A 19,895-nucleotide genomic window follows, 5' to 3' on the forward strand; every position below is an offset into this window, starting at 1 on the left:
AGGGCAGTGCATGCCTCCCCGCTGGTACCACTTGCTCACAGGGTCTTATAGCATGTTTGCAACACCCAGCGCCAGCGCAGTACCAGCAGTAAAGCTCAATAGGATCAGGCTTTAATAGGCCTTACACCTACTCAAGTGTATATACAATTGCCCAGTATGCCCTAGTTTACTTAAATGCATATAGTGGACTTGTTTTTACTTTGTTTATGAACAGAAACTCCTCCCCCCCCCGTTGCTGCAACCCATTTGCCACATTGCACTTTATTATTTAAAACTCCCCCATATTTAAAAACCAGCATTCGTTGTTGCAGATGGACTGCACATATGACAATGTACTGTTGTATCCCACACCATTAAGAAAACCAAAAAACAAACCTTGGGCATATTCCTACATAAAGGAAGCTGCATTTTGAACCCAAAAGAGTTACCCTGACCACACAAACATCAGAATGTTATATGGAACGAGGTCAAAAGCCCCACTGAAGTCCAAGTATATAGTATCAGGGGACCTGGAGCAGCCTGGTCAAGCAGCAGCCAAACAGGCACATTCTGCACCTCCCTTTCTTACTGAAAAGCAGGGACGTGTGATGTGGGGGTGGCAGGTGACGCAGAACTGACCCACTGGTGTCCTCCAAAAAGTGCTGCCGCTGCCAAAGCTGAGTCCACAAACAAAATGCAAGCATTCCAATCACTGTTCAGAGTGCGTGGGTTGTGAGTGTTTGCATACTCACAGCTTTGGCAGTGGTGGTGGTGCTTTTTGGAGGACTTTGTTGGGGCAGTTTTGCCTCACTTGCCACCCCCGCATCGCACGTCTTTGCTGCAGAGGCAGGCAGTAGCGTACCTGAGCGGGGGGGAAGGAGGAGAAATGCCCTGGGCACCAGGTTGTGGGGTGCCGCCGTGCCACATCCACCCTCTGCAGTGCCCACAAGCATTCTGAGGGCCAGGAAAGCAGTGTGCTGCCTCTGACTCTCTGAAGGCCCTAGAGGGCCGGTAAAATCTCTTCTGGTTTCGTCCGTGAAAACGGAACTGATGTTTTTAAGCACCTAGAAAGACTTTGAGATCTGGGGAGGATTCCCCAGCCCTCAGAATGCCTTCTAAGGGTATTAAAACGTCACTTCCAGTTTCCTCCATGAAACCAGAAGTGATTTTTTTCCCCTCTGAGGCCTTTACAAGGCCTTTGGACATTCCAGTTTCCTTCCGAAGGCCTTTGGAGAGTGTGCACTGCATCCATGGGCCTCCAGAATGGAGGTGGGGGATGGCAGCTGTGCTGGTGGGTTGGGGCCCCCACAGCCTGTGGTCTTGGCCCCAGGCAGTACAGTAAAGATACGGAATCTTTATTTTAAATTTAAGACCGGCCACTTTTTATAATTGTTGGACACCTTATGGTCATTCTTGCCCCAGGATTGCCACTGGAGGTAGGGGAGCTGCTTTGGAGTAGGGAAGGAAAATGGAAGAAAGCTTCTTCATTTACTACTGCTTGACCAAAGCGGCAAGGGACCAAGGGTAGCAAGAAATTGTAGACCCTGCAATTCCCCTGTTCTCTATACCAAACGTCTCCTCAAAACATTTAAGACTGGTACCGTCCAAAAGAAACTACGTTCTAGAATGTATACAGATGTGCCCCATTTACGCGGGGGTTCTGTTTCAGAACCTCCCACTGTTACAAGGAATGGGCAAACGCCTGCTTCCCCAACCTTCAGAGCCAACGGGATCTTTGCTCCCCTCACCTCTGGAGGGTCCTCTGAACCCACCAGAGACCACGCAGTCTGCCGGGCTCAGATTGAGCATTTCTGTGAAAAGAAAAAATAACGCAACTTCCGGTTTCTGCATAAAACTGGAAGTGTTGTCTTTAATGCCTGATAGGACATTGGAAGGCTCAGGGAAACCTGGGAATGTTTCGTGGAGAAACTGAAAGTCATGTGTTTTTAGCTCTAGGGATTGGTCTGAGCCTGGCAGAGGCCACAGATGGATGTCCGCAACCTCTACTTGGCTGAGAAGACCCTCTGAAGGCTAGGGGAGCATAGCAAGTGTTGCATACTTGATTATTTTTACCAATTAGCAGACCTGCTATAAAAGTCTTCAGGCTGAATTTGCAGATCTGTCCTTGAAAGAGAGAGCACTGACCAAGTATCCCCTGAGATTGGTTAATTATACAAGTGTACTCCTAACATTGATTTTCTTTATTTCAGTGTTAAGCACACTCAGTAGTCAGGTAATACAACTGTAAATTAACTTGATCTGACTGAGGGTAATTGAGTAAGGCATTTTAGTTCCAACAACAAATAAACCTGTGCATTGTATGGCCAACAAACATTTTACATTTCTAACTAAATTTACATAAGAGTGGCATATGTTCAGTGAGAAAATCTGCGAGATACGGAATCTTTATTTTAAATTTAAGACCGGCCACTTTTTATAACTGTTGGATACTTAATGGTCATTCTTGCCTTGTCAACATCTCCAGTTTCCTTTACTTTCTCAATTTCTTTTGATCCTCAGTCTCTCTTATCTTCAGTCTTATCACTTAGCTGCCCAGAGCACTCAGATCTGGATACACCAGCTGCAACAATAACTTCAAAAGGCATGTTAAAGCAGCTTAGGTGGCGTACTCACCCATGCAGACCTCTCTGAATGTGAGTCTATTTCCCCTTTCTTTGAAGAAAGCTAATGCAGACTGAGGTTATATGCAACTAAACTGCATAATTTCTTTTTGTATAAACTGACTTATTCAGCCACCTTGTAATAAGATAGCTCGCCTGCAGTCTACAGTGTAAGCCTATCTTCGTCTACTCAGAAGTAAACCCTATTGAGATGACTAGCACTTGCTCCTGAGTGTGCATAAGATTGCTGCCAGAGTGTTCCGGTTAGTTTCAGGTGTGTCAAAATGAAGGCTTCCAAATATGAGTTTATCTATGATCAAAATATATACTGAACCAAAGCAGCAACTACCATGGGATACCTGCTAAAAGCTGATTTGGGCAGGAAAGCATGTGTATGAATCCATCCTTATTCTGTTCATGATTTCTTCAAGGAATTTTCTTATTCTGGTTTGAACATTAATGTCTGTGAATCCTTTTATGAAAATGTTGGATTAAGTTTCAGTTTTCTGGTCCCTGGTGGTGCATTAAATCTTTCCTTGTATTGGCAGAGAAGAAAAGGGGATCCTTTGTTAAGTCAGACAAATGCAAAAACTGTCAACTCCAGATGTTCTGAGAGAGACTCCAGGCAGGCCTTGCTGCAGTGTGGACAATGCCTTTGGAACCGTTGTGAATATTGAGTTTCATTTGGTTTCTCAGCATCATTGCGATAGCTGGAAAGAAAGGTGACAAAGAAGCAATAGAACATACTATAATGATGAAGTGTTGCCAGTGAAATGTACTGGGATACTCTTTCTGCATGTGCTGGTTCTTATTTTCAGCATTTAATCGGAAGTCTGTTTTCTTGTTAATTGGCTATTAGCAATTGATAGTCATGTTTTCTGCACAGAGAAAAAAGAATGTTACTAAGGCTGCAATTCTGTTAACCCTTTTCAGGGAGTAAGCCCTAATGAACACAATGGGATTTACTTCTGAGTAGACATGCATAGGAGTGTGCTGCTACAATCTTGTGTATGTCTACTCAGAAGTAAGTCACATCGTGTTCTGGATAATTGTGTATAGGATTGCTGCCCAAATTGACTGATCCTGGGTATGTCTCTCTCACAGGCAGCCTGATCCAATGCTGGGGCAGCGTCTGTGGTCCATGCGCTGCTCTGGCAACAGCACTGCAAATGTGCCCTAAGAGAGACATGTTTGAGCATGCAACAGTAAGTTTCCCTGCTGAGTGGTGGAAAGGCATTTCAGAGAGGGGGGAAGGCGGGGAGGGGCAAAACAGGGCAGGTGAGGGTGGGCCAGAGGAAAGTTTAGGCCCAGGAGGGGGGAAGGGATGGCAGCAGAGGCTTTCATTTATTCTTTTCTATTCAGGCTCCCTGCCTGCTTATCTTCCGATAAGCTTACTAGCTTATAGCCTTTGGTAAGGTGAAGACACATGCAGTACTTCCTTGGCACCAGGGTAAGGAAGCTAAACATGGGTAATGGGAGGGAGGCGTAGAGATCATGCCGAGTTAGAGTTCCCCCTTATCTGCAGTTCCAGCTATCTCTGAGGATGGATGGGAATGTATCCCTTGAGGATATAGGGGGTCACCTGTACTTTGTGGATTACATAAGGGCAGCCCCTGAACAGAAGATTACATGTGCCACTGAGGATCACACTCATAGTTCACACATGGTTTCATAGGTCTGCAATGAACAAAAATGTGTTGCAAAAAATTAGATGTTCTTGAAGTGTGTGTGCTCACACCTGCAACTGAATTGCAGCATGCTTCTATCTCTATTATTATTCTTTTCCATATGTTGTAAATATTTGTATTATTTTTTAATCCAATCCACATGTACAGAATTGCCTCTACAATTGAACTGAATGGAGAATGAATGTGGAAAAACTCTGAATTATACAGAATTTGAAACCAAAGAATAAGTGTGTGCATATGTTTGAAAGAACTAGAATTTGAATTCTGCTACTTTTGAAACTGCTTACTGCCCAGCCTTAGTAATATTCTTTTTAAAATCTCATAAACTTTAACTTGATGACTAATTATCTTAATCTGAGTATAAACAATTTTTAAGTTTCGGGGGGGGGGGAACCCAATAGAGTTAGGGTTATTTCTCCTGCACTTTAGGATATATTACAGATGCTAATCTTCGTAAAGAACTGTCAGAATCAAAATAATCTGATCCTCAAGCACCGCTCTTGTGGAATTAGGTTTCTGGCCACGTATCTTTAATTGTTTACATTTGGACACAAACAGAAGTTGAGGCTCAGTGGAAAGTGATTGGCTGCTTCAGAAGACTAAACTTTTAAGTAAATACCTGCCTTATATCTTTGTCCTTTTCACTTTCTTTCAAAAAGAACAAAACTGAATCAGCTGGTAGATTTGACTATTTTTGGAGAAAATATAATTGTAAAGACAGAGGGTGTGCAAAGCATTGTAATATAGAAAATGCAGTTTAAAATAGTATGCCAACTTTTATATAATTGAAGCTTTTGTTAAAATAGGTTTTGGGGGCAAAATAAAAAACCCAGTTCTGTGCTTCACCCCTGCTGATTAAGGTGCACCAAAACATCTCATGCTGCATCCTGTGGGAGGGGGCAGTCAAAGATGTCTCCTCTGGGTAGGGGGTTAGGCCTCTGCAGCATGGAAGGGTCTACTTGGACTTGCACTAGCAAAATTGCTGGATTGGGTTCACAGACCTGGGCCACAGGATTGGATTTGGGACAGAAACTAGGATTTGCCGCCAAATCTGCACCCTTCTTGGAGCTTGATGCAAAAGCTAAACATTAACTCTTCCCTGCCTCCTGGCTGGAACTTCCCTGCTGCTCGCCTGGTCAGAATGATGGCTCCACAAGGTCTTTCATGTCGTGAAAAAAGTAAGCAAGTGCACCCAGACACAGACAGATTCCAGTGTGCATGCATGTGGAATCAGTGCTGGGTTCAGAGACCTTGGACTCAAGTCAGTACCCAGGTTATTGGTGCAGGTGACTCGAGACTCCATGAGTCAGCAAAAAATGCTGATTTTTGTGACTCAGGTTCCCATCCCTGGTCAGGTCCATTGGGGTCTATTTGACTGACCTTGGCTCTTCAAGGTCTAAACATGTCTTCCCCCACCCCAGCTAATAAAAGCGATTATTGACACATTCTTGAACTGTACCCAGGATTTTTTACATAAGGAAGTAAGAACTAGATTCCAATCTGGCCCAAGCCCTCCTGCTGCCTGAGATTAGGGTTTGACATGCTAGAAACTTTAGTCTCTCTTGCCTATAGATGACCTATCTGCCTCCCAAACATCCCTAGTTATCAACCACTCTGCCTACTCTTCCTTCTGCCACTGTTGCCCTTCTCCCTCCGTCTCCTGCCATTTTAAAAGGCAAAGGAGTCAGGAAGTGGAGAGAGCTCACAGGAAATTGCTCTCTCTCACTCTCCCTGTCAGCCTTTTATGCATACATATTGATATTACAGTATAAAGAAAAGTGTTGGACAGTATGTGAAAAGTTAGAACAGAAGTTCAGGCAAGCTTCTTCTCTGGAGATGCTTGCCCACTCTTGCCTGTGCTCTGGTGCTTTGTGTCACCTCAGTTAGAAGAGTTTGGTTTTATTTAAACTGCTTTGGTTTGCTTTTATTGTTTTTGTAAGTATTTGAAATAAATATTTCAGATGGATAAGAAACTTTCATAGCTTGTGTCTCACCAAACCCACTGCAGCCATTCAGCCACCGTTTGTGACTTACCAGCTATCTCCTTGTTTTGCAATGGATCCCCGCCCCTAAAAGCAGGCTGTGTTCAGCTTGCAGATTATAACTATTGGACAGTTGAGCTTTGTTGGACTTCAGCAGCTGTACTTCTATAAGCAGTATAAAAAGAGGAAGCAGAAGATTTCAGAGCATTAAAAACAGCATTTTCATTAGTTTTATAAAGCTTTGAGGGTGAGATAAACATCCCCCTTTGAGTTTTCAGTGTACAATTCCAGGAGGCCAAGGGTAACTTCCTAGATGGTGTGGGGGCCCTTTGGAATTTCCTTTTTTTTAAAAAAAAATAAATAAAGTTCCCATAGGAAAAGCCAAACGTTCACACTATATAGTAAAACTTGCATATTACATACCTTTTTGCTGTAGCACTAAAATACATAAGTCTGTGATTTTATATATATATATACACACACACACACACACACACACACACACACACACACACACACACACACACACACACAAGGTAAGAAAGCTGTATTTCACCTTTGAAATGGACATGCAGACCCCAGACAGATAGTTGAATCAACAGACACAAAACTGCAAACCCAAATAGTCAGCCGTCCTTTGGGTCTGTGAATGTTAGATAAAATCACTGTTTCCAGCTGGATAACAGTTCAGAGTGTACTTTTTTTTTTTAAATGAAGACTCAAGGTTGTTTTGAAATTCTGAGTTCATAGAATTATCCAGCAAGAAGCTACCTCTACTTTGAAGAGACTTTACCTCGGAAGATTGACAAATACCCAGTAAATCTTGTTTTTGAAGAAAACTTACTAAGAGAAAATGAAATGGAAAACAGACTGGTTTTCATCCTTGTATCTGTAGTATTTACATTCATATTGTGTGCTTATGTGATGACTGGCTCTTTCTAATATAAATGGTCAAATTTTCTGGAACAACAGAGTAGGCAGGAGGAGAAGAAAACACAGAAAAATATTGTGTCCTCATCTGGACTTCTTCATCTAGCCCATTAGTCATTTGCGCAGAATTGCCTTCAAATGCCCAAACAAATCCATTTCAGAGAATAAGATTTAGCTTGGCAGAATGTCCTGCCACAGCTTTTGAATACGAATATTTATCTTTACCACCTTTCTGAAGCTGATGACAAAGAGCCAATTAAACCATAAAGGCTCTGTTTATTTTATTACAAGAAGAACAGGCTGTAATTTTTTGTGAAAATATTAGACAGACTCTAGCAGTACTTAAAACACTTTGGTCTTTCCTCCTGACAAAAAAATAAAAAAAATAAAAAGCAAAGAAAAGGTTCTTTGTGGTGAATGCTAAACCACAGTTAACATTTCTCAGTAGTTTTTTAAAATTTCCATTTTCCCCAGGGCTGGGTATTTCTCCATCTACAAAAACTAGTGCACTTTTAAGTCTTTCAAAGCAGTGGTGAAACCATCTCCAGTTTCTGCTGTGAAGTACCATTTTTCAGACCCTTTCAGAAAAGCAGTTTGAATGACCGATGGAATTCTCTGCTCATCCTGTCAAGAGACCTGTGAAAATTGAGGGTGGTTCTCTAGAGGCAGACATGCCACTGGGGTAAAGCAGAGTAAGCAGCTTTATTTTGTTAGATCTAGTCATAACAATATGTAATTGAGATGTATGAAAAGCCTTCAGTTTTTCCTCAGTAATTCTGTTTTGTTTTTGTTCTGTTCTTGGTATTTCTGTTGACTTTTGAAGTATAGTAGTGTTGGGTTAGTTGTAGAAAAAAATGCTTAGATTTGTCCCTTTGTTTAGAATCCACAATGGCACAATCCAGCTAAAGGCACACTTAAATCCTATTCAGTGCTTAAGGTTGCAATCCTATACACTCTTCCTTGGGGGTAACTCCTGTTGAATTTACTGGACCTTATTTCTGAGCAGACATGCATAAGATTGTGCTCTAATTCTCCCATTGAAATAAATGAAATTTAAAAGTTCTTTGTGCAGGTTGGCCAGTATACTTAGAAATTGATCGTTTAAAAAAATCCTGAAAACTTTGGATATTCAGGTATACCGACATGCATCATAGGAGGGGGAAACGGTTTTATTTTATTGCAGATGTTGGTGTTTTCCAAAGTTAGAAGTGCAGAAAACGGTGTTTTGTGTTTTTATTCCACGGCACATTTTTATAAATTATAATTGCTTTTAAAGTGTACTAGGTAGGTAGTGTCTGCAGATGCAGCCACATGCATGTAGTGGTGTTACAGAATAGCTTTTTTCAGATTTCAGTTTTTTTGTAAAAAAAGAGAGAGAGAGAGAGAGAGAGAGAGAGAAGTGCAGAAAGTGGTGTTACGTGTTTTTATTTTATCATTGAAAAAAACCTGCCTCTACCTTGTCTGAAAAATGATTCTCCAGCCATAGCCACCTGAACTGGCTATGTGAACTGAAGGTTACTGCAGTTGCAAGGGGTTTTCATTATATACAGTATGCTCCCCCATTCAGAGTCCAATCCTGCAAGTTCCCTGTGCTGACAGAACTAAAGTTCCATACATTCGATTAGAGCTAGATTTCTGTACCGCTTTTCTAAAAACCCAAAGCTTTGTACGGACAAACATAAACACATAAAGATAAAACATTAGAATAAAATATTAAAATTGAAACCATAAAAACCATTCAAACCATTTAAAAAATAGTAATAGAAGAGCAGATTAAAATGTCAAGGGTACAGCAGCATCTAAGTTAAGAAGTGGTCCCTAAAGAATGCCTCCCTCCTCAAGGGAGGAGGGCAAAACAGATGGGTCTTCAAACCCTGCTGGAAACCATATACTGTAGAGGTTGCCCTCAGATCTTCTGACAGCTAATTTCAGAGGTGTAGTGCCACAACAAAGAAGGCCTTACACTGTGCTGCCATTCCCCTGGCTTCAGATTGGCAGAGGTATCCTAAGAAGGGCCCTCTCTGATGACTGCAGGGGATGTGCAGGAATATATGGGGGAAGGCAGTCCTTGAGGTATCCCGGTCCAATGCCCTTCACCAATCTTCACCAAAGGTCATCCCCAACACGTTGAATTGGACTTGGAAAGCAACAGCATAGCAGATTCCACATGCTCAACCCCAGTGACCAACCAAACTGCCTCATTCTGCACCAATTGCAACTTCTAAACCGTTTGCAAGTGTAGTACCATGTAGAGTGCATTGCAGTAGTCTGAGATATTACTGAACCACCATTGCCAGATTTGTCTCATATAGGTACGGCTGCAGCTGGCGCACCAGCCAAAGCTGGGTAAAAGCCCCCCTGGCAACAGATGCTACCTTAGCATGCAGAGACAGCTGTGTGTCCAGGAGGACATCCTTATGAGGAAAGGCTACAGCATTTGGGCCTCTTCAGCCTAGAAAAGAGACGCCTGAGGGGGGACATGACTGAGACATACAAAATTATACGTGGGAAGGATAAAGTGGATAGAGAGATGCACTTTACACTCTCACATAACACCAGAACCAGGGGACATCCACTAAAATTGAGTGTTGGGAGGGTTAGGATAGACAAAAGAAAATATTTCTTTACTCAGCACATGGTTACATAAGAACATAAGAACAGCCCCACTGGATCAGGCCATAGGCCCATCTAGTCCAGCTTCCTGTATCTCACAGCGGCCCACCAAATGCCCCAGGGAGCACACCAGATAACAAGAGACCTCATCCTGGTGCCCTCCCCTACATCTGGCATTCTGACTTAACCCATTTCTAAAATGAGGAGGTTGCGCATACACATCATGGCTTGTACCCCATAATTATGGTTGGTCTGTGGAACTCCTTGCCACAGGATGTGGTGACAGTATCTGGCCTGGATGCCTTTCAAGGGGAATTGGACAAGTTTCTGGAGGAAAAATCCATTACGGGTTACAAGCCATGATGTGCATGTGCAACCTCCTGATTTTAGAAATGGGCTATGTCAGAATGCCAATGCAAGGGAGGGCACCAGGATGCAGGTCTCTTGTTATCTGGTGTGCTCCCTGGGGCATTTGGTGGACCGTTGTGAGATACAGGAAGCTGGACTAGATGGGCCTATGGCCTGATCCAGTGGGGCTGTTCTTAGGACTCTGAGGCTGCAAACCTGCTCTTTCAGAAAGAATGCATCCCCATTGAGAGCAAACTGTGGGTCTAATACCTGCGTAGCAGTCTTCTGGATCAGGAGGACCTCTGTCTTGTCTGGATTTAATTTCAGTTTATTAGCCCTCATCCAGGCCCTGCTTCCTGACAGTGCCCCAGAACTTAAACAGCATTCTTGGAACTTGTGAAAAGAAAGAGAGAGCTGGGTGTTTTCCACATATTGGTGGCACAAAGGCTGGGCACAAAGGTGGCACATTTTGGTCAGTAGTGGTGTCACTCCCCCTAATGTGCATCACCCAGTGCAGCCCGCACTCCCTAGCAACACCACTGCACACTTGCCAGATCTTATCCCCCATTTTTTGACCCACCCTTCCCCTGGCTTTCTTTATATAGCCAGTGTAGGTAGGTCCAAGGAGATCCATAAGCTATTGGGGGCTTACGCATTAAGGGAAAATATCTCCCTGCCTCTCACCGGCTTCCTGATTCCCCTTCCCCCACCCCAGCATGGAGCACAGCCTCTGTTGGCATGGCTGCATGTGATAAAGAAAGTGATGGGGGATATGATTGGGCTGGATTATGTGTGAACTGGCCCTTAGAAGTTAGTTCTTTGGTTTACTGCAGCTGGCAAAACAGGACTGACATATTTCTGGGGGGGGGGCAGCGTCTACCAGTATTTGCTGCTGCTGCTGTTAGTTTTTGTTATCTTTCATTGACAGACTTGAATGATAAGACATCAGAAGCTGTCTTCTACTGGGTCAAGTCATTGGTTCATCTAGCTCTCTATTGCCAGCACCAATGGCAGCAGTTCTCCAGGATTTCAGAAAGAAATTTTCTCGGCTGCTCGTGGAAATTATATTCGTGCTCGGCCTCATATTCTGTAATTGTTTTATTGCTGAATATGATACACGTGCTTTTGAATTGCATTTTCAAGTTAGCATATTTAAAATCAAATATTTGCTAGATTGTGGAATGTTCTCTTTCATTGTAGTCTTGTTTTGCAAAGGTTAGATCAAGTTCAGTGCTATTTCCTTGTTCGTTAAGTCCTACATCAGCTGCCTGGTCATACCTCCTGGTAGTTGCAAAGAATATGTTTAGTATGAGGTGCATAGGTAAAATTTTTAGGCACGTGTTTCCTGTAAACGTAGACACTGAGTGTTGCTTTTACTCCCCAGAATACAATATGAAGTATATGTTGAGTTGTAAAATGATTTCCCTGTACTGTTTCCTTAATGTAAGCTTCTGTGTGATGCATTATGTATGTTTGTGTATTGAAGGGAGGCATTCCTTTGCTAGTTTTGTGATATGGATTGCAATGTCTTATGTATTAATAATTAGCATATTAGTTCTTTGTTTTGTGAAAAGCAAAAACAAACAACTGCCTGAGAGGAAAGGAGACAGACCCTTTCCTCTTTTGGGTCACTTGTTTGTTTTTATAATGGTTTTTTAATAATAGAAAAATGCAATCATCTGAAACCTCTACATTGTTGTATATTCAACAATTTCTGAGGTGGAAGGTTCAAGCTGGCAGTCTGAACCAGGACCCCTTTGTATTTTCTGTGTGTATATATATAAATTGGAATTTAAAAAGTCATACCATGCCCCCAAATTACAGGAAATATTTATATGGTATGTTTCTACTGCTCCTCATTAAAATGCAGAGCAGCTTACAAAATCAGTTGATTAAAACAGTACAGCAACAGAACAGATAATGAAATCAACAATAATGGAAGCAGCCAACAATAAACACACACACGTATCCAACAAGAAAAGCATATAAGGCAGCATCAAAGAGAGAAGATCTTACCAAAGAGAAAGATGTACAGCTTTCCTTTAAAAGCAACAACTAAGGGCAATACTCAAACCTCTCAAGGAAGGGAACACAATTACATAAATAAGAGATACATACAGTAGCTAATCTTGGGATGAGTGATACCAATTAAGGGAGCAGGGTAGAATCAGTCCCCTTCTAGGGGTACAATCCAACCGTGGACCTCTGCAGTCCCGCACCTGGAGCAAAGCTCTGCGATGGCACCCCCCTGTGGGCTATCGCTGCCCCCCGCACAGAAATCCACCCCCCCCACTCACCAGAGGCTCATGAAACCTCGTGCAACCTCCTCCCACACTAGGGAAACAACAACAGTATTGTGAGGTTCCCCAGCGCTATACCTCTGTGAGGTTCCCCAGTGCTATAAACTGTGCTTCCGGTTAGCTAACTGGAAGCACAGTTTCCACAACTGCCTGGAGCCTCAGAGAGGCTTCCGTGGGGTCCTAGCGGCCGGTGCCTTGGGCATTTGCCCCAGAGAAGTCTATGGCGGGCATGCAATTGGTATAATCAACTATAATGATCTTGTACCAGAATTTGGATTCTTGAGTTATTCAGACCTTATGGACCTTTGGAAAACCTCTCTCTGGGATCCCTGACCTGGTATAATAGCCTGCATCTGGGAAATGGCAGGCCCCAGAGATAATCTGAGATGGTCATGCTTGGAACAATGGAAATGCTACTGAGTGGAGACTTAAGAGTCAGACATCAATGTAGTTGCTAGGGTGACTTTGGTTGTGGCCAGCCTTGAACAGGCCCTAGAGATATTAGAAGAGCTGGAAGGTGGCAATGAGGTATGCATGGCTTACCATGCTCTCTTTGCACAATACAAAGAGGGTGGGAAGGTGTGATGAGCTGGGCAGCATTTGGAAGCACACTGGAGATGTTATAACTGAGAAGCGCAGAGGGCTGGAGAAGGAAGAAGGCGTCAGATAGCTCCCTTCTCATCCTTTCTGAGGCTGCTCTGGGTTTCATCATACAAGGTCATGCCTAAGTTCAAGTACTTTAAAGGGAAGAGTGAAAAAGCGTTGAAATTTCTTAATGAGTTGAGTTTCTCACTGTGAAAGGGATAGATGTAAAACTTGCAAAGAAGTAAATATGTCATACTAATGAAATAGTTACAGCTTTGCAACCTGTGCTGTGAAATTTGTTCAAGGAAGGTAACAGTGTTCAGCCCAATCTTATCCAACTTTCCGGCACTGCTGCAGCTGCAGTGCAGCCCCGAGGAAAGGGAACAAATGTTTCCATGTGTTGAGGAAGCCTTTGTGACTGCCTTCCCACCACAGGATGCAGTGCATGCCCCATTGGCACAGCTGCACTGGCAATGGAAATTGGCTCTTAGTCTGTTATGGCAAAGGGCAGCAGTGTTAGTCCTGTGCCACCTTAAGGACTAGCAAATTTAGTTCATTGTTGATGTAACTGAAATGGAGTGATTTCTTGACTATTGTAACAATGTCTTACATTACACTTAAATTATTTCTCCAGGTTTACCTTGCATTTGGGAAGTTGTGCCAACATTTATGCAGAAAGAAATATTCTGATTTACAAAACAGGTGAGTTTTTTTTTAAAAAAAACTTCTTTTTCATGTGCTGAATAACTCTGAACTTCACTTAGGAGATGAAAAGCCCTCTCTTTAAGACTAATGATGAGCAGTTCTTCAAATTATATGAACACATTTCAATTAGCTAGGTTTTTCATTCTTGAAATCTATAGGTGAACATCAAGTTTTTTCACTGGAGACAGAAATAATATTGCATTTGAATCTAGTTGAAAACCTTAGTCCTCATGTTTCTGCGCATGGAGAAGCTTGAAATGGCTGGGCCTAGCAAGCATTTAACAGAAAACTGCCATGGAATGGTGGTGATTTTTGGATCATGGAATTTTTGAAAATGCCCTCTACAAATGGAGGTGAAACATCAGGCAAAAAATATTTGTATGGCCTTCAAGCCCAGACAATTTTAATTGGACTGTGCAACAGAAAAGTTGTCACAGGTCTTGGCAGAGGTTTTGCACTGCCCCTCATTTTTTCCTTGTCCTGGTGCAGATCAACATGGATTCATGTCATGGGATTTGATGCAGGAACAGGTTTTCACATCATCTGAAGGGGGATAAGATAGGATCCAACCACACTATTCTGAATATGTTTATTTGGAAGGAAGCTGTCTTGATTTCAGTGGCAATTACTTCTAAGAGGTGTGCTTCGAGTCAGATTTCTTACTGAAGTAAGGAAAAGATAAAGATTCTCACTGTAAAGATCCTCCCATCTTCCTAATTTTTTTCCTTGCAATTGATATGCCTTTTATTTTGATTTCATTGAGGAGTTTGCTTATACTTTTTCTATTATGTGTACTGCTTTTCAAAACATAAAGGCACATATCTCACAAGAACAAACATTTGATACTTGGAAAACAGCAACCTTAAGCAGTGGGACAGTGTTGATCTCATCTTGGATTTCATCCAATCTTACTAGGTTATAACTCTAATATTGTAAGCACCTTCATCCCCAGAGTATATTACAGGCTGTTGTGTGAGATGAGATCAGCATCTTGCATCCAGCAGAAAATTACTAGTTAATTACCAACAATAAATCAGTGCAGCATTTTCTTTAAAGCACACATATGCATGGACTTACCTACCTACCTCTTTGCCATGTAGCCAAAAACATGCATAATGCTCAATTATAATAACACAGCAAATACTGTTTGCTGTGCATCATAGCTGTAAGTGGTCCAGAAAAAGAGCTGGCTTTTATAAAGTGGGAGATTTATGACATAGGAGGATCAGAAGTTGACTAGTTTAGAATGTTTGGACATCTGTGACTTCCAAACATTGTAACTTCAGGGAATCCATTTCACATTTACTTTCCTGTTGATGACCACTGTGGATCATTGTAAAGAATTCAGGGGATGGGGAATGCTATGTTCCAGTTCCTGCAAGTTTACACTAGTGCTGGCCAAGCCTGTTGGGCCTCACTATTGCCATATGCAAATGCCATGTAACTCTTCCAATACTTCAGTACAGGAAAAGGTCAGTAATTGTGGTCAAAGTATCTTTCAAGCGCGTTTGTCCACCATTTCAGAGGAACTGGTGGGCTTCATGGACTATGTTCCAAGGAGTCTGTGCCAATGTGCAGAGCCCTGCTTCTCTTGCATGTTGTGGCAACTGTAATGACGACATGACAAGTTGTTGCCAAACTTCTGGGTTGCCTAGCTCCGTGCTGTGCAGAGCTTGGCTTGGAACTGTGCAGGTGGGCAGCTTAAAGGGAGCACTATTCATGAAATGTAGCTTAGAAAACCCCTGTGCTTCATAATACATGGATATGGGGTGGGGGGAGGAGAGAAACGGAGCAGGGGGTTTCCCTTTCTATTCTGTCTTGAGCAAGATTAGAGCCAAGTAGTCACTTGTCTTTATCTTTCCCTGCAGAAGATATGGGAGAGTGGTTTTAGCTTGGGGCCAAACTACATGTGACATTTACAGTATGTGAGTCAGAACCACAGTGGGGTAGGATGACTATAAACATACCTGGTTATAGTTGCAATCTATGGGAGCACACTTCAGCTGCTGTTGATCCGGGGGAGGGAACTCTCCATTAAATAGCAGTGTAAATAGCAGCGCTCTCTCTCTCTCTCTCTCTCTCTCTCTCTCCACTCTACTCCATAGATTCAAACTGTGAAGTTAAACGTCCTCCTGTCCTCCTGCAATGGTGCTGATCCGTGGTGCCAGCCAAGTTGGCTGCTATTGACTAAATAAAGACTAATCTGTGAGGTCTAATAATTTTATAAAGGTCACATTTGTAGTGTGGATTGCTGCCCCCAGTGCTTCCCAGAAGGGAAACTCTCATTGGCTCTCATGGGCTTCCTTCTCAAAGCAAGTAGCAGTAGTAAGGTGGATGCCCATAGATGATGTTTAAGAAACGAAAACAATCACGTAAGGGTCAATCATTATGTAACGTGTCGTGCAACCCTTGGGCTAGAAAGGAAGAGCATTAGGATGCCTCCCTTTGGCCTAACAACTAACACCCACTGTGTTAGTGCTCCTTCCTCATTTCTCTGTACCTCTTTCTACCATCTGCATAGTAATGTTCATAGGCCAGTGGTTCCCAAACTGTGAGCTGTGGAAACCAGCCAAGGGAGCCAGGAGAGTTTGAGACAGATGTAAAATGCACTCACAATTTGAAAACAATACCGATCTGTGCCGTGCCCATTATTAATGAGTCCCTTTTCTTATTAATTACTTTTACATATGTGGTTTCACTTAAAACGTCATATGATTCTAAATTCTCTCATGGCTCATATTCTGTATCTGTTAACTGATGCAATTCAGTTGTACTTTTGTTAAATATTTTTTAATCTGTGAGAAAAACAGTACTGTAGCTCAAGATAAAACATGTTCATAGAATATTTTTGTCTGTGATGGAAGAATATACTACGTTTGAACTTAAAATTCAGTTGAGTAGCTTTTAAAGATTTGAAATGTTCATTAAATAAGGGAAGCATTCTTCCCGGCAGATAATGTTTTTTGTTTGTTTGTTGGGAAAAGTCAGTGCTGGGAAGAACAAAAGGAAATTCAATACGGGGGACTGAAAACAGCTATTGAACTAGTTTTCCAGATCAAGTTAAGCATCTTTCTTCCTGGAGATTGGATGAATTTCAGGTCACTTCCTGAGGCTGTCAAATTCATTACAAATGTAATAGTAAAAGGTTCTTTGTGGGGGGAGCACACATGCTATGTTCTTTTAATATAAACATTCATGACATTTTCTTTCAAGAGTAGCGTTCTCTTGAGTGTGTCCTCTGGTGACTATTTTTTGCTTTCATTTTCAAAATATTTTAATTCTCTTTATTTCATTGAGCAGTTAAGGCACTATTCTTCAGTGTTGGTCTTATCCAACATTTTAGGTATTGTGCAACAATAAACTGCTGCTTGTGCTCCAACTGTTTAAAGCAGCGTCCTTTGTGAAGCAAGCAGATGTTTAGCTTCACTTCATTTGGATCTTAAAGTACTGAGAGACTAGCTATGTTAGACTGGCTTCACACATAGTTCAAGACCATGGTTATGTATAACCTTGATGTTCATGTGTTATTGTTTCAACCAACACTTGATATCCCCATAAACTGTGGTTTGAAGCCAACAAACCAGATTCTAAAACCACAGTTTGAAGTTGGTGTATGCTCACTTTAATAAAGCACATCTAAGTCTGTTGTTCCTACTCAAAAACTGCTGCACTATAGAAACAGGAGCTGCTCTACCCCGAGAGTCTGCTGCAATCCAGTAGCATTCCTGAAGGGAGAGAGCACTAAGTTTTGCAGTGCACCTCAATGCGCCCTGTACACTGCGTCTCCCCTTGCTGTCAGAGCCATTCTGTGCAGTGAGAGCAACGTGGAGGGAAATGCCTCCTGCTACATGTATTGTAGCATAGATTTTTGTGATCTACAGCCCACTAGACCACGGGTGCCCAAACCCCGGCCTGGGGGCCACTTGCAGCCCTCAGGAGCTCCCAATCCGGCCCACAGGGAGCTCCCAGTCTCCAATGAGCCCATGGCCCTCTGGAGACTTGCTGGAGCCCATGCTGGCCCAACGCAACTGCTCTCACTGTGAGGATTACTGTTCGACCTCTCGCGTGACCTGTGGGACGAGGGCTCCCTCCACTACTTGCTGTTTCACATCTGTGATACAGCAGCAGCAGCGAAGGAAAGGCCTGGCCGTGCTTTGTGCAAGGCCTTTTTTAGACCTTGAGTGACTGCAAGACTGTCATTCATTTATATAAGTTACATATATGAATTTATCAGAGATGTAAATTTATTCAAATTTTAAATGTAAATTCTTTTTTCCCCCCGGCCCCTGACACAGTGTCAGAGAGATGATGTGGCCCTCCTGCCAAAAAGTTTGGACACCCCTGCACTAGACTGATGAAGGGTTTGTAGTTTATGAAAGCTTAACAACCCAATCCTACTGCAGATTGGGCTGTCATGTGTAGCTGTTTATGTAAATTGGCTGCCAATGGAGTGCACAGAGCTCCTTCAGCTACCATTTTGGGAGTGTTGCCGCAAGAAGCAGGACCTGCCTGGACCCGCCAAAGTAGGTAAGGCAGCGACAGGGAAGGTGGCGAAACAGGGCAGAGGAGTGGGAGGAATGGGGTGGGGAGGCTGTGGGAAGGGGTGGATCTGGTGGTGATGGATTTCAGTATACTCCCCACCCTTGATCTTGGTGACTGTGCTGTAAGAGCTACTGATGAGTAGCACAAGGCCTAGTTCTCACTGTTTAATAATTGGATATGAAACACAGTCATTGTTTCAGATACAGTCCATCTGTTTTGTTAAAGGTCCAGCTGTAGACATGTGATATCCACCTTCTTTCCACATTGCTCCCTGCAATAACACTTTTAATTGTCACAAACTCCTTAGAAGCAATCTGATTAGCAGATGTTAAAAGGGGACATTTTCAGCAGGTTCTTGGTGTGAAGTGGTAATTTGAGAGGGCTTGTGTATGGGCTTGCTGGGGTCTGATTGATTGGTTGTCTGGCTTTGTCTCTGCTAGTGCTTTGGAAATTACATCATTTCTTTGCCTCCTACTCACTCTATTGAGACCAGGTGGAAATGTTTATGTGGAGAGAAGCCAGGGCGCCATTTGTACAGCTGGAAGGCTTCTGCTTCCCATAGCAAATTATGACAAACTATAACTCCACCCTTATAAGGCACACCAGCTGCATCTATATTTCAGGTGTTCTTATAGTGTGAAGGCTTGCTTTCTTGGAAATTATTGTTTAGCTATTGTGCCTCTTGCTAAAGCACTATTATTCCATTATCCGATAAATAAGTTATATTCCAACCCAAAAGTAATATTGTTGATTTTTTGTGAACTCTGATGTTATTTCATTTGTCCTATTATCAAAACTTGTTCTGCAAAGTTTGTCTAAATTATAATGTAAATCTGATGTATTTTGTCCAGTTCCAATATTTTTTAGATGTTTCACAAATTATTAGTATTAGTAGTAATATACTTCTTTAAAACAGTAAGGCATAAGAACTATTAGGACCACAACAGTTAGTAGGAGTGTGTGCCATATTATATCAATGCAATTGTGTCCGTGCATCCTGTATCTGTGAATTCAGCTATCTGCAGATAGGTTATTTATTTATTTATTCAATTTATATTCCGCCTTTCTCCCTGAAGGGCACCCAAGGTGGCTCTGCGGGCCTCCCGCATGCCCCCTCTGGAGGTGATGGAAATTAAACCCAGCAGAGGCTGTAAACATCTGTGGCCTCTGTTAGGCTCAGACTGAGCCCTAGAGCTTAAAAAAAGCCACTTCCAGTTTCATGGAGAAACCAGAAGTGACTTTTTTTTAAGCTGTAGGGCGCTGAGCCTGATGTCCACTGCCTCTGCTGGATTTGGAGGACCCTGCAGAGGAAGGGGAAGGCAGTCGCCCATATCCACAGTTTCACTTAACCAAGGGGGGATTCCGGAACAGAACCCCTCTGGATACGGGAGCGTTCATTCTTTTGTGTCCTTGAGGAAGGCAATGATGATGATATATGCTGGACTTAAAACAGAATATATTTTTTGTAGTAAATCATAAAAAAATTATTTAGAAGATTTACGTCCCATATTTCCCCAGTCTGATAGCCTGGTGCTCAAGGCGGTTTCCAAGAAGATTAGAAACAAAATTAAAACATAATAAAACATATATTAAAAAATACCT

The 19,895-nt window shown here is 42.4% G+C and overlaps 1 protein-coding gene across 4 annotated transcripts in view; it reads left to right on the forward strand.

Annotated features, from left to right (window-relative positions):
* LHFPL2 (LHFPL tetraspan subfamily member 2) overlaps positions 1–19,895 on the forward strand; it is a 119,012-nt gene that overhangs the window by 42,616 nt on the left and 56,501 nt on the right. For all 4 annotated transcript variants that reach the window (XR_010793949.1, XR_010793950.1, XR_010793951.1 and 1 more), the window contains exon 2: positions 13,681–13,748. The gene's annotated coding sequence lies outside the window, so the exon portion shown is untranslated. The remainder of the gene's footprint in view (positions 1–13,680; positions 13,749–19,895) is intronic.

The sequence above is a fragment of the Tiliqua scincoides genome, chromosome 2, assembly GCF_035046505.1.
Source record: "Tiliqua scincoides isolate rTilSci1 chromosome 2, rTilSci1.hap2, whole genome shotgun sequence".
Lineage (NCBI taxonomy): Eukaryota > Metazoa > Chordata > Lepidosauria > Squamata > Scincidae > Tiliqua > Tiliqua scincoides.